At 43.7% G+C, this 15,017-nt stretch overlaps 1 long non-coding RNA gene across 1 annotated transcript in view; it reads right to left on the reverse strand.

The window, feature by feature from the left end:
• LOC103679377 overlaps positions 1 to 12,071 on the reverse strand; it is a 19,634-nt gene extending 7,563 nt beyond the window's left edge. Inside the window, exon 1 of the long non-coding RNA XR_572920.2 lies at positions 9,938 to 12,071. This is a non-coding gene — a long non-coding RNA (uncharacterized LOC103679377). The remainder of the gene's footprint in view (positions 1 to 9,937) is intronic.
• Positions 12,072 to 15,017: the final 2,946 nt, after the last annotated feature.

Genomic DNA, 15,017 nt, shown 5'->3' on the forward strand with positions numbered 1-15,017 from the left:
CTCAAGCCTCAAACACTGTTTAAGGTAAGAAACAAAGCAAAAGCTGTATTAGAAATGGCTGCATGGGCCCTTTTCCGTTCTGGATGAACAGAACTGTCCAGATGAAATGGTAATGCCAGAGCTATCGGCAACATCAGAAATGTGGATCGTGAAGCAGCTTTTAAAAATAGAAGGGAAGTTTTCCTTCCATCTGTCTTTCTGTCAATAAATGGAATGTGTCAGGCAGGACTCCTAGTAACTGGAAAGAGCGCAGTGCCCCAGAGAGAGCGAGTGAGCGAGAGAGGGAGGAGGCTGGAAATAAGTACTGAAGAGAGGAGCAGCAGTGGGAAAGTATGAGTAAGAGGATTCTTTCTGCACAACGTGGCTCATCCAGGGATTCCAGGGACCTTAATCAATCATGCTAACTTTGGGCAAGAGCCTTCCAGTTGCCCAGCTGTGCAGGATGGAATGATGTGGGTGTGATTCCATGTGCAGTCCCCAGGGGGCCTGCCCTTTGAGAGAGGCATCCCACCTCTTGAGGAAAAGTTGCAAGAACTGCCATGGAAGTTGGCCCACTGTCGTCATTTTCGGAGAGCCCACCAGGTACAGAGCAAGGCCCTGCCACACTATGAGTTCCAGATGCAAAACCATATAATCAGTGAGGGAAGACATTTTAAGGCCACTAATTTCTTTTTTTTTTTTTTTCTTTTATGCTTGATTTCTTTCTTTTTTTTTTTTTTTAAGATTTTATTTATTTGAGAGAGAGACAGAGAGCACAAGCGGGTGGGGGGGAGGAGCAGAGGGAGAGAGAGAAGCAGATGCCTAGCTGAGTGGGGAGCATGACATGAGGCTCCATCCCAGGACTCTGGGATCATGACTAAGCCACTAATTTCTGTATTATTTGTATCCAGCATTTCAAAGTCATTTTGACTCAATGCCTAGTAACTGTTTCAGATGACTTTCAAGTGGAAAATGGGTAATTTTTAAAGAAGATGGATACTAAGCCTGCTGTGACTGCCTCTTCCATGTCATGGCTAGTTCCTCTTTGAATTAGGTGTTTAAAGCAGTATGTGCATATATATAATTATACAAAGTAAGAAATGGGACTCCTTCCCCATGCCCCTGCAGTGTGGCCTTCCTGACCCCTTTTCTGGCTTTCAAGCAGGCTAATAAAGAGCACAGACCCCGGACTTGAGACAGTCCAGGCTCACTTCCTCCACCTCACTGTTCACTCTTCACTGCATAGGACTTGGACAACTTATTTGAACCCTGTCACACCACAGTTGTCTCGTTCGTAAAATGTGTACTGAATAATCCATGTGGGAATGATCCAAATAAGCAAAACCCCTGCTGACTCACTGCTCACTCGCAAAGGTCTGCAATGAGTCACACCTTCAGGGAATAAGCAGGAAGAACTCCAAATTCCTGAGGAAGCCCTGGGAAGTCCCACTAGACCAGGAACAGGACCCCTCCCACCAGCTGACAGAGCTCGCCTGCCCCCCCAAGTGTGGGAGCTGCCAGGAGGGGTGCGCTTGTGGTTCCGGATGTGGCTGGCTGCCACCCACTTAGCTCTCTGCCCCAAACCCCAGGGAAACACAAGTCATCTTAAAAATGCATATTGTTGCTTCATGCCAAGAGGATTTAAGTCAGCCTGAGAAACTGAGAGATGGAGAGAGCAATCCTAAATACAGACTTGGTGGAACTACACCCAGGAAGCACTTATGAAGCACATTCTGCTGGATGCACATTCTGCCCTTCTCAACAGAGCACCTAGAACTTTCTATTGACAATTTAGGACCAACTGCTTATGAAGTAGAAATGAGGGGGGAAATAAATAATGGTGGTAAAACAATTATTACAATAAAAAGAAGTAGCTGCCAGAGGTCCGAAGAAAATGGAAGATGGGAAAATGAGTAAAAGAAATCATTTCCAGGAAAAAATACACCTATGACTAATGGTTCTGATAGGCTTTTGTCAACTGTAATCCTGAAATTCAGGAAGCAAATGGCAATCTTGACCATAACACAGGGGCACGAAATCAAATGTATTTTTGGTCCAATCAGACTTGGGGGAAGTCAGTTGGTCGGTGTGGTTTCTCATGTAGGTGCAGCTGTGCCTGCCTGTGGTCTTCCTCACGGAGGAAGTGAGAGGCACAACGAGCTGTGTTCACATTGGACTGAGAAAGGCCTGCTCCTAGAGAAGGCGAAACCACACGCCGCTCACAGACCGTCAGTCCCAGCGCCCACCGCCCCTCCTCAGGGGAGAGCCTGCCTGCTGCTGAGGGAGCCCACCTGAAGCCCACCTGGAGCACCCCTTACTCACAGGTGGCCCTGCTCACGACCTTGTGCCCCAACCCCTGGCCATCATACACTGGGCTGGGAGTCGGCACCTGACCTCAGAACAACCAGTCAGAGGGCTGGCTGGCGACCTGTGAGGTGGCCTGGTACCAAAGCTCTGCCCAGAGAGGGACAATCTCCGCCAGCTGCTTGGATTCTCAGTGAAACTCAGAACTGCTCAGATACCAATTACCCACTAGAACAAATGGTTTCTCAACAAAACCGATATACATATGGCAAAACTTTAAAAAAAAGTTTTAGTATGAAATGTGTAAAAAGGCTCAGACTTAAAACAAATGCTGACATGACATGGTCTGTGAGCAGGATTGCTGTGGAGGCCTTTAGTCTTTTATTGCCTTGTCTCCCTCCCTGTGTCAGTTGCCTATTCCCACACAAGTCACCCCAAAACACAGGGGCTGAAAACAGTGGCGAACATTATTAACTCACACAGTTGCTGTGGGTCAGGAATCTAGGAGTGGCTTAGCTGGGTCAGTTCTGGCTCAGGGTCTCGTGAGGCTGCAATCAAGATGTGAACTAGGGCTCTAGGCAGCTGAAGGCCTCACTGGAGTTGGAGGATGTTATTGATAATTGTGTTCCCCAAAAAGATATGTTGAAGTCTTAACCCCCAGTACCTCAGAATGTGACTTATTTGGAAATAGTGTCCTTGTAGATATGATTAAGATAAGGTCATACTAGAGTAGGGTGGCCCCTTAATCCAATGTGACTAGCGTCCTTGTAAGGAGAGAAGACAGAGACACCCTGGGGGAAGACGGCCATGTGATGACAGAAGCGAAGATCAGAGGGAGGCACCCATGAGCCAAGAAACCCCAAGGATTGCCGGCAAATGCCAGGAGCTAGAAGAGTCAAGGAAGGGTTCTCCCCTGCAGATCTCAGGAGCAGCATGGCCCTGTAACACCCTGATATTGGACTTGGAGCCTCCAGAACTGTGACATAGTAAATTTCTGTGTTTTAAGGCATCCAGTTTGTGGTGCTTTTTAAAGGCAACCCTAGCAAACAACTACCCATCAGTTTGGCTCAGTCACATGGCTGGCAGGTTGGTGCTGGCTGCTGGCAGGAGGCTCAGTTCCTGAACACAGGGTCCTTTCTGAAGGGCTATTTGGCTGTCTGACTTGGCAGCTGGCTTCCCCTGGAGCAAGTGATCCCAGGGAGAGCAAGGAGGAAGCCACAGCATCTATTATGCCCCACCCTCAGAAGTCACACGTTATCATTCCCATACTATCCTGTTGGGTTACCCTGATCAGCCTTGCTCATTGAGGAAGGGGACACAGGACATAGGCCAGGAGGGGAGGATCACTGGGCACCATCTTGGAGCTAGTTACCACACCCGCTTCTCTTCTCACCTCCCCGAAGTTTATAGGCCTACCCAACCCGCCCCCTGCCTGTGCTGAGCCCCATGCTAACCCCTCACTATGAATCCAGCTCCCTGGTCCAGCCATGGCCAAATTCTCTCAACTCCGCAATGTGCTGAGTGTAATCTGGCCTCAGCACTATTGTCTTTGCTTAGAGGAAATGGCCTCTTTTGAAGGGGAAATGCCCTTCCAAGTCCTCTCCATCGCAAGCACCTTGTGACTCTTCTCGCACCGAAGTGGCATTTCCTGTTCCCAGCTCCAGAGCCCTTCCTCCTCAGGCCATCATACTTACCCAGGTCCTCTCTGCCAGAACATGAGCTGCACCGAGAGGGGCTACCCTATAGTAGTGGCAGCTTTGTGCTGGATGTGGCGCATAAACAGCTCCCTTACCCTTCTCCGTGAGCCTTAAAGAAGGCTCGATACGGCCATACTGCAGAGGAGGAAACGCCACAGAGGTGCTAGTGAAGTGCCCACATGCAGATTAGAGCTGGGGCTGGGATTTGGGTCTTCTTCGCCGTGACTATGGGGACCCCCTCTGGGAACAGAGCCAATATGCTACTAATCTTTGTGTCTACAGCTCCTGGCGCAGCCCCTGTGGCTTATAAAATCTGGGCTCAGCACATGTTGACTGTGAATGAATGAGTGAATGACTGGACAGTCACCAAGTGTGCTTATTTCACTTAGGATGGAACAACGAAACAACATTTTCTTTCCCTTTGGAAAGTTTTCTTATTTTAGTTTTCTAGCACTGAAGTAAAAATCTAACAGCCTAACAGTTAAAAGCATAGCTAGATTCAGGAGCTGAAATGGTCTGTGGACAGTGTCTGTGTCTCTCTCCGCACTTGGCATTTTGTTTATCAGCTTCTTTCCCAGACAGACTCCCCATACAGCGGGAGTCACTGGCCATCACCACCCTATGCGCCATCCGATTCTCTCAGCAACCACAAGTAAAGAGCTTTCCACACAGCTCCTTACGAAGTCCCAGATCTGTGTCCCCCGTTATTGGCCAGAGGGCTATGCTATTCTGATTGGCCTGTTGGCCAGCACTGAGTCATCTCGGGCATGGGTCGGACCTGACACTCATGCATAGGAAGTGGGGAGGGCCGGCTCCCCAAAGGAACACTGGGGCGGGGTAGTGGATGAGATATGGTCAGGAAGAAACAGTAAATGTCCACTAGGGCTGCTTCCGCTGAACATAAATTTCTCTCTGGCCCTAGTTAAGTGCTGTTGCAGTCGGGGTCAGCAGGAAGGAGCCTGCACAGGATAGTGCAATATTTGGGGGCTAGCAATAGCAGGAGCCACTAGCCCCCCAGGCCTGAAGGTGTGAAGGGTTCAAGGGTTACAGAATCAGGGGAGGGGAGCTGTATGGAGAGAGTAGCCTGGCAGGAGCCGCAGCCTTCAGAAGAGAGATCCAGGCAGACTACAGTGATCTGACAGGGAAGACACTAGGCAATAAACACCATGTCTTCTCTCTTACCCTCTCATCACCTGCTGCTGCTTCCCATTGGTTGGGCCCTATAGCAAGGCAGAGGGCAAGAAAGTGTAAGTCGGTGCTGTCTACAGAAGTCAGTGTTAGGGTCATAGGAGAGGGGAGTGTGCAGGGAGGAAATTGCAGCACATTCTGGAAGTTCATGAACCAGTTCATTCGAGAAGAGTTAGGGAGTCAGGAGAGAGAAAGCTCTGTGAGCAACTGGGTTTCTTAATGAGCATAACCATGTTAGCTAGCCTCAACATAGCCCCCAGTGATCCTGATCCTGGCACACTCTTGTGTAGTGCCCTCCCACATTATTCCAGCGTTGTTCTATGTGACCACTGGAACATGGCAGACACAATGGCGTGTTACTTCTGAGATTAGGTTATAAAATATTCCGTGTCTTCTGTCTTGGTTGCCTACTTTCTATCTTGGATCACTTGCTTGGGGGAAAGCCAGCTGCCATGTCCCGTGGAGCCCTATGGAAAGGCTAAAGCAAGAAACTGAAACCTCCTCCTATCAGCCCCATAAGTGAGCCGTGTTGCAAGCGGATCCTCCAGTCCCAGTCCAGCCTTCAGATGACTGCCACCCTAGCTGATGTCTTACCGCAACCTCATGAGAGACCCTGAGCCAGAACAACCCAGCTACACCGCTCTCAAATTCCAAACCCTCAGAAACTGTAAGATGATAAATGTTCGTTGTTTTTTAAGCTTCCAGTTTGGGGGTAATTTATTATATACACAGCAATAGATAACTAAGGCAGTAATCTTCCTGACAGCACCTCAATCCCCTGCCAAAATTCAAATCCGTCTGATGCTGTCTTCCAGCTGTCCTGACTGCCCTGGTACAGGTCTCTCTCCTGCTACACATGATACAAGCGCTACTAGTAGTTACTATTTGTTGGACTACACAAGCTCAGAAATAATCTTTCTTTTCTCATGGTTTTGAGGGGTGAAGTGCACCCAGGCAATATTCTTAAACGGAGGGAGAAAACCACACTGAAGGGTCCACACCAAACAGACCTTGGTTGCTTTGAAATTGGAAGTTCTAGAGGAGGCATTCTGAAAGTGGCCAGGAAATCTCCTGTCTCCAGAATTTACCTAACTCACCCCAGCCTGGCATGATGCAGAGTGGTTCTCAAAGGGTGGTCCCAACCCAACGGCACTAGCAGCACGTGGGAATTTGTTAGGAACACAATTTCTTGGGCTCCATCCCAGGCCTGCTGAATCAGAAACTCTGGGGACAGGACCCAACAATCTGTGTTTATAAGCCTTCCGGTGATCCCGATCAAGTGTGAGACCACCATTTTTCAAAGCATGTGTGCAAGCCTTAGTCATCAGCTCCCCACATCAATTCTCTCAAACAGGCAATTTTACACAAGAGGGCACTGAGGCTTGGATGAGAAGTGCACCCATCCAAGACTAAACAGCACCCTAGCATCACAGCTAGAGCCTGGAATCCCCACCCCAGGACCAAGGCATAGTGAGTTTCTACATCACCAACTCTCCTCCTAAACTCATGCTTTCAACCCATTATTACCCTTTCTGGGGGACTTTTTGAACGCAAATGCATTGCTTTTGTTTGACCAAAGACAAATCAATGGGAAAATATGATCTATAGTTAAGTAATTACCTTTCATCAGGTTCTGTGTAATTTTGAAATTTCACAAAAGATTTCAAGGGAATGCCAGAATCTTGTTGAACCTATTTATCTGCGGATATTCTGAGTATAATCCCTTTATTCAGTTCTACTGGGAGAAAATTGGAATGGGATGTTTTTAAAATCTTTTAATCTGGTGCTTCAACCTTTTGAATACAATATATAAGATGGTTGCTTGTTTTTATGCTTACTGGACAGGTCTACAGTGAACCTCCCATGCGAGTCAGATGATTGGTTTTATCAATACTTTCAGTGTTTAAATTTTTTTTTTAAGATTTTATTTGACAGAGAGAGAGAGAGCGCGCATGAGCAGGGGTGGGGGGAGGAGTAAGGGGAGAGAGCGAAGCAGATTCCCCGCTGAGCAAGGAGCCTGATGTGGGGCTCGATCCCAGAATCCTGGGATCATGACCTGAACTGAAGGCAGACGCTTAACTGACTGAGTCACCCAGGCATCCCGTGTTTAAATTTTCTGATATATTGTCACCTGATTTGGCAGAATGAAATTCTTGATATTGTGCCTTTTAACTTCAAGACTTGTTTTGTAGTTTATCTTATGAATCCTGAGTTTATTGCCATAGAGTCCTGATGTGATAACTAAAGATACTACTACACTGAAAGTAAAGACACCACCGTTCTCATTTCCACACTCTAAATATTCCTACAGAACATGGACATGGTCGGCATTGTACATTTTCTCCGAGTACTGGAATGTGACAGTTGAAATCCATACCATTGATGGAGAACTGCAGGGTTCTAGAATGATTACTGAATAATCAAATAAAGATAAAAATTACATCCAGTGTGATTTTAAGATAAGATATATTTGGGGGTTCTAAGTCTTCAAAAATTGTTGATCCATATATGGATATCTAGCAGCTGTCATAACATCGGGTATGAAAATTAAGTGTTAGCTTTACGTAAAACACTGTGCTAGAAATCATAGAGTTTATTGTCACATGAGAAAAGACTATTACCTTTAGAGGGAGCTTGCCATCTAGGACTCATTTAAACTAGGATTTACACACACACCCCAAAACAAACCCATGAAAGATATTGTGGCAATCTATTTTCCAAAAATGGCTGCAACCTTTCCAGTCCCACTTGTCTTCCAAAACTTTGCCAGTCCCCATCAAGAGGTGGGGTCTATGTGCCTTCCCTTGACCCTGGGCAGGAGTTTGTGACTGCCTCCATGACCACAGTGTGGCAGATGTGACACTGCATGACTTCCAAAGCTAGGTCATGAATGACGATATGGCTCTTGTCTGGTTCTCTCTCTTGGGGACTTCACTCTTGGAACCCAACCACTCTGAGGAAAAACAGGCCACATGGGGAGGCTTATGTGAAGAGAAACTGAGGTCCCTAACCCTCAGCCGCAGCTGAGCTCCCAGCTGACAGCAGAACCAGCTTCCCAACCATCTGACAGAGTCCTCAGATCCAACAGCCCTCAGAGAACAGCCCCAGTGAGCGGAGCAGAGGCAAGCCTCCTCCCCCTTGCACTGCCCAAATTGCAGATTCATGAGCAAAATTAAGTGGTTATTTTAAGCCATTACATTTTGAGGTGGTTTGTTACCTATGACAGTCAGAATGATTTAAATCAACCATAGAAGTCTGCCAAACTTCAGGGTGTGCAGGCCCTGCTGGCTGTGGCAGGAGTTTGAGTTTCTATGGGAAGCGGTTGGAGGTTTATTGAGGAGAATGGCATGGTCATTTAAATGATTCCTCTGGCTGCTAATGGGGTTTCCTGAAGCTCTACCCCTCCTGAGTCAGTCACACTTCAGGACCAGCCATGAGGACTCACCAAGGGACTATGATAAATGGCAATTTAAAGGAAAAAGTAATTCTTTGGGATTATTCATTTTGATATTTTCTTTCTTTTTAAAGATTTTATTTATTTATTCGACAGAGATAGAGACAGCCAGCGAGAGAGGGAACACAAACAGGGGGAATGGGAGAGGAAAAAGCAGGCTCACAGCGGAGGAGCCTGATGTGGGGCTTGATCCCAGAACGCCGGGATCACGCCCTGAGCCGAAGGCAGACGCTTAACCGCTGTGCCACCCAGGTGCCCCATCATTTTGATATTTTCTAATATAATCCTGCATCGGTTTTTAGAAGACTACTGGATATGTCAAAATAAAGCGGGGAAAAGAAACCCTACATTTGCAGAAAACAGAAAGGCATTTGTTTTCAGTAACATACACATTTTTGAAGAATGGTTGCAGTCCAAATTTTTCAGCAACCATCAGAAAAACTTTGAATCACAATGTGCCGAGCACTGGGGGGGGGGGCGGTGAATCATACAGGGAATGTGAAATGTGCAAGGATAATTACAGAATTGATGGAATATGGAGACAAAAAGATATAATAAGCGCCACTATTTTGGCATTACAAATGAATCTGAAAAGGGTAAAGAATTTCATTGTTTTGCAATTAGTACACCACAGTTGGCTCGTATATTCCACAGGTCCTGATAAAATTCTGTTTTGGACCTTTCCTAGGGACACAGGCAATGTATGTTGAATGTATAAAACGGATGTGTGTCACAAAACAGATTTGTCCTTGCAAGGTAGCACAACAAAAATATAAATAAACCAAGAAATAAAATAATATTTTCTAAGTTCTGGCTTAAGAGTGCAGAGTCAGGCCTCCTAACTTGCAGCATGACCTGGGGTACCTTCGCTCCCCTCTTCAGGTCTAAGGTCCTGTCTGTAAAAGGGGGTTAAACGAGATGATTTCAGCTCAAACACTCTTGGAGACTCTTTTTCTTCTGTTCTTTCTAGTAGTAAATAAGGAAATAAACAGTATCCACATATGACAGGGAAGCTCTTATAGAATACTTTGTAAAACAAAAATGAAGACTTAATTTGTAATATGAATCATCTTTGCCCCAGGCTTCTTCCCAACTCACTCATTCATTTATTGTTTAGATTTTCATAATCAGTGTTATTATTAACTATTACTAAGTAATGGAACTACTCTGAAATGTAATGGCTTGAAATTACCATCTTAATTTGCTCATGGCTTTGTCTGTCAGGAATTTGGAAAGGGCTCAGGTACACAGCAGTTCGTCTCTCTAGAGTGGATAGGGCTAGAGACCCCACTTCCAAGACAGTCCCTCCACTCACATGTCTGCCGCATGGATGGGGGGCAGCTGGCAGGCTCTGCTGGGCCTCTCCATGTGGTCGTCCAGCGTGGTGGCCTCAGGATAGTCAGACTCTAACAGGACATGTGTTAGAAGAAACAGGAAGGAGGAGTTGTCAGTTTCTGAAGGCTGGGGTAGCAGCTCTTCTACCAAATACTATTGGTAAAGTTGCTATAGAGCCCATCTGCATTCAAGGGGAAAAATACAGATACCACCCATTGGTGCGAAGAGTGTAAAAGAATCTGTGGCTATTCTAAATCTACCTCAAAAGAGGCTGCTATGTTGATATCATTTTTATTTATTGAGTCTTGTCTGGCATAGTGACTCATTTAATCCTTCCCCTAACTCTATATGATAGAGATCTGTATTATCCGAATATCACAGGTGAGGAAACTGAGACAAAGAGGTTAAAGCACTGGCTCAAGGACACTCAGTTGCGTGAGCTAGTTTTTGAACCCAGGCAGTGTACGCATGGTAAATTAATGAATTAACTAGGCTATTTCTTACCACAACTTGATGTAATTATTAACAGAATGATAAAGCATATTGCAAGTGCTATGCAAGAGTGTGGACTTTCCATATTTCACGTAAACACCCCTTCTCAGGTGTGGATGCAGCCTTTTTGCTGAGTCTAGGGGTCCAGATGGTGCCTATGGGTGAGTGAAGGGTTGCTCAAAGCCACCTTCCGCAGCAATCTTTCTTTCCCCACTGTATTATCTTAGTACCCTTATTGAAATCCATTCGCCACAGATGAATGGGTTTATTTCTAGACTCAATTCTATTCCATTGATCTCTGTATCTGTCTATACTTAAGAAAGTACCACATTGTCCTGATAACTGTAGCTTTGTAGTAAATTTAGAAATTAGGAAGTGGAGGGGCGCCTGGGTGGCTCAGTCGGTTAAGCGTCTGCCTTTGGCTCAGGTCATGATCCCAGAGTCTTTTGCAGTCCCTTATGAATTTTAGGGTCAGCTTGTCAGTGTCTGCCAAAAAGGCAATGGAATTTTCATAGGAATTGCAATTAAAATATTGTTAAAATAGCAATGTTTCCTAAGTTGATCTACCATTTTAACAATATTAAGTCTTTCAATTCATGAACACAGGATGTCTTTCCATTTATTTAGGTGTTCTTTACTTTTTCAATGATGCTTTCTACTTTTCAGTGTGCAAGTTTTATACCTTTTTGTTACATTTATTCCCAAATATTTTTTATTTTTCTGGATGTTATTAATGGAATTGTTTTAATTTCATTTTTGGATAGTTCAAGTGTATAAAAATACAATTGATTTTTGTATCCAGCAACCTTGCTGAACTTATCAGCACTAACACTTTTTAGGTGGATTCCTTAGGATTTTCTACATACGAGATCATGTCATCTACAGTTTAACTTCTTCCTTTTCCATATGGATCTTTTTTTTTTTTCCCCTAATTGTTCTGGCCTGAACGTCTAGCACAATGTTGACTACATGTCATGAGAGTGGACATCCTTAACCTGTTCCTGATCTTAGATGGTAACTTTTCAGTTGTTCATCATTAAATATGATGTTGGCGGTGGGTTTTTCATAGATGCTCTTTATCAGGTTGAAAAAATTTGCCCTATTCTTGTTTTTATCATGAGAAAATGTGGGATTTTTGTTAAATGCCTTTTCTCCATCAATGGAGATACTCTAGTGCCCCCTCCCCTTTATTGTATTGATATTATATTGTGTTTTACATTGATTTAATTTTGAATGTTGAAACTATCTTGCATTCCTTGGATAAATCCCACTTGGTCATGGTGTATAATGATTTTTATGGGTTGATGGATTCTGACAGTATGTTTTTGATGATTTTTACATCAGTATTCATAAGGGATATTAATGGTGTACAATACTTTTTCGATAGTGATACTCAGTTTGAATTGTTAAGAATTTTTATGTCTATAATCAGAAAAGATATTGGTCTGTTGTGTTCTTTTCTTGTTATACTTTTGTTTGGTTTTAGTATTAACCACAGAGTGAGTCAGGAAGTGTTCCTTCCACTTCTTTAAAAAAAAAATGTTCGTGAAAAAAGGCTGGTAATTTTTTTTTTTTTTTTTAAGATTTTATTGGAGAGTGAGTGAGCATGCAGGAGCAGAGGGAGCAGAGGGAGGGGCAAAGGGAGAGGGAGAAACAGACTCCCACTGAGTAGGGAGTAATCCCAGGACCCTGAGATCAGGGCCGGAGCCAAACACAGATGCTTAACTGAGCCACCCAGGGGTGCCTGGGTGGCGCAGTGGTTAAGCATCTGCCTTCAGCTCAGGTCATGATCCCAGGGTCCTGAGATTGAGCCCCGCATGGGGCTTCCTGGCCAGTGGGGAGCCTGCTTCTCCCTCTTTTGCTCCTCCTGCTTGTGTGTGCTGTCAAATAAACAAAATCTTAAACAAAACAAAACAAAACAAAAAAAACCCCTGAGCCACCCAGGTGCCCCTGGTGGCTGGTAATTCTTTAAATATTACGTAGAATTCATCACTGAAGTCCTTTGGTCCTGGGTTTCTCTTTTTGGAGTATTTTTTCAATATCTTTACTTCTTATAGGTCTACTCAGATTTTCTGTATCATCATTTTTTTTTTTTTTACTTGAAAGGGAGAGGAGGGGAGAGAGAGAGAGAGAGAGAGTGCGTGCACGTGCGCACGCCCCCCCCCCCACACGAGCAGGGTGGGGGTGGCGGGGAGGGCAGAGAGGGAGGGAGAGGCAGACTCCCTGCTGAGCAGGGGGCCTAGCCTGATGAAGGGCTCCATCCCAGGATCCCGAGAGACTGGGGACTGAGCCACCCAGGTACCCCAGATTTAGTGTATCTTCTTGAAACAGTTTTGATAGTTTGTCTTTCTAAAAATGTGTCCCTTTCATCTAGATTAGCAAATATGTTGGTATATAATTCATATTATTCTAATTCTTTTTATTTCTATGAAGTCAGTAAAATGTCCCCTCTTCATTCGTGACTTCGGTAACACGAGTGTTCTTGTTTTTTCTTGGTTATTCTCACTACAGATTTATCAATTGTGTCCATCTTTTCAAAGGAACTTTGTTTTGTTGATTTTTCTCTAATGTTTTTTTTTTAATCTCTACTTCTGCTCTAATATTTCTTTTCTTTCTTTTGCTTACTTTGGGTTTAGTCTGCACTCCTTTATTCCAGTTTTTAAATGTCAAAGATTAGGTTACAGATTTGAGATCTTTCTTCCTTTTTACTGTTTACAGCTAGATTTCCCAGTAAGCACTGCTTTTATGGCATCTCATAAGCTTTGGAATGTTGTATTTTTGTTTTCATTTATCTTGAAATATTTTCTAACTTCTTTCTTGACCCATTGGTTATTTAGGAATGCAGCCACCACAGCTCTCTTTTGGTTGCTACTTACATGGTATTTACTTTATCATCTTGTTGCTTTCAACTTGTGTTGTTGAATATAAAGCATGTCTCTTGCAGAAAGCATACAATTGGATCATGTTTTATATTCATTTGGTTAATCTCTATCTTGTAATTACAGAGTTTAATCTAGTTACATTTAATGTAATTACTGATAAGGTAGGATTTACACCTGCCATTTTGCTACTCGTTTCCTGTCTGTCTTCTATGTTTCTCTAGTCCTCCATTCCTGGCTTATTTTGTGTTAGATATTTTCTAGGGTACCATTTTAATTCTCGTCTTTTCTTTTGTATTTTATAGTTATTTTCTCAGTGTTTGTCCTGAGGATTTACAACATCTTAATTTTTAACAATCCAGATTATAAAACAAAATATCAGTACCACACAACTCTTTTCTCCTATGTAGCTCTACTTCCTGTACCTTTGAGCTGTTGTCATAAGTTACATTTTTATGCACTGCGTGCCTATCAACATAGATTTATAATTACAGCTTTATGTAGCTATCTTTTAAATAAGAAATAAGAGTTTACAAAAATACATTTATATATTGTCTTAAATTTACTTTGCTGTTACCTTTACTGTTGCTCTTTATTTCTTCATGTGAATTTGAGTCATTGTCCAATGTTCTCTCATGTCAGTCTGAAGGACTCCCTTTAGAATTTCTTGTAGGGCAGGTCTGCTAGTGACAATTTCTGTTTTTGCTTATCTGATAATGTCTGAATTTGTCCTTCATTTTTGAAGGGTAATTGCCCTGGATATAGAATTCTTGATCAACACTATTTTTCTTTCAGCAGCTTTCATACCTACTACCTACTTTAATACTTAATACCTACTACCTTCTGACCTCCATGGACTCTGATGAGAAACTAGCTATTAATCTTATTGAGGATTCTTTATACATGTTTTTTTTTTTTTTGCTTTGAAGACACTTGTTTTGTTTTCTGATAGTTTCATGATAATGTATGTGGGGTAGATCTCTTTGAATTTATTCTACTTGCTATTGAGCTCTTTGAATTTGTACATTAACATTTTTCAAACTTGGTAAGTTTTCAGTCATATTTCTTCAAATATTCTTTCTGTCCCCCTTTCTTTTCTTCTTCCAGGACTTCCCTTGTGTGTATGCTGGTCTGTTTAATTGTGTCACACAGGTCTCTGAGACTATGATTCTCCCCCCTTCCCAACCTACACATTCCTTAGAGTGAATAGTCACAATTGACATATTTTCAAGCTCACTGATTCTTTCTTCTGCCTCCTCAAATCTAATACTGAGGCCCTCTACTTCAGCTATTGTATTTTTCCAAATCCAGAATTTCCATTTGCTTTTTAAAATATAATTTTTAAAAATATTTATTTGACAGAGAGAGTGAGAGAGCACAAGCAGGGGGAGCAGGAGGAGGAAAGGGAGAAGCAGGCCCCCCACCAAGCAGGGAGCCTGATATAGGGCTCAATCCCAGGACCCTGGGATCATGACCTGAGCCTAAGGCAGACGCTTAACCACCTGAGCCACCCAGGCGCTTGCCCCTAAAATACAATTTTTTAAAAAAGATTTTATCCATTTATTTATGAGAGAGAGAAAGAGAGAGAGAGAGAGTATGTGCACAAGTTGGGGGAGACACGGAGGGGAAGGGAGAGGGAGGGGGAAAGAATCTCAAGCAGACTTGATCCCACAACCCAGGGACCACGAC

Source organism: Ursus maritimus, unplaced genomic scaffold (genome assembly GCF_017311325.1).
Source record: "Ursus maritimus isolate PB19 unplaced genomic scaffold, ASM1731132v1 scaffold_20, whole genome shotgun sequence".
Classification (NCBI taxonomy): Eukaryota; Metazoa; Chordata; class Mammalia; order Carnivora; family Ursidae; genus Ursus; species Ursus maritimus.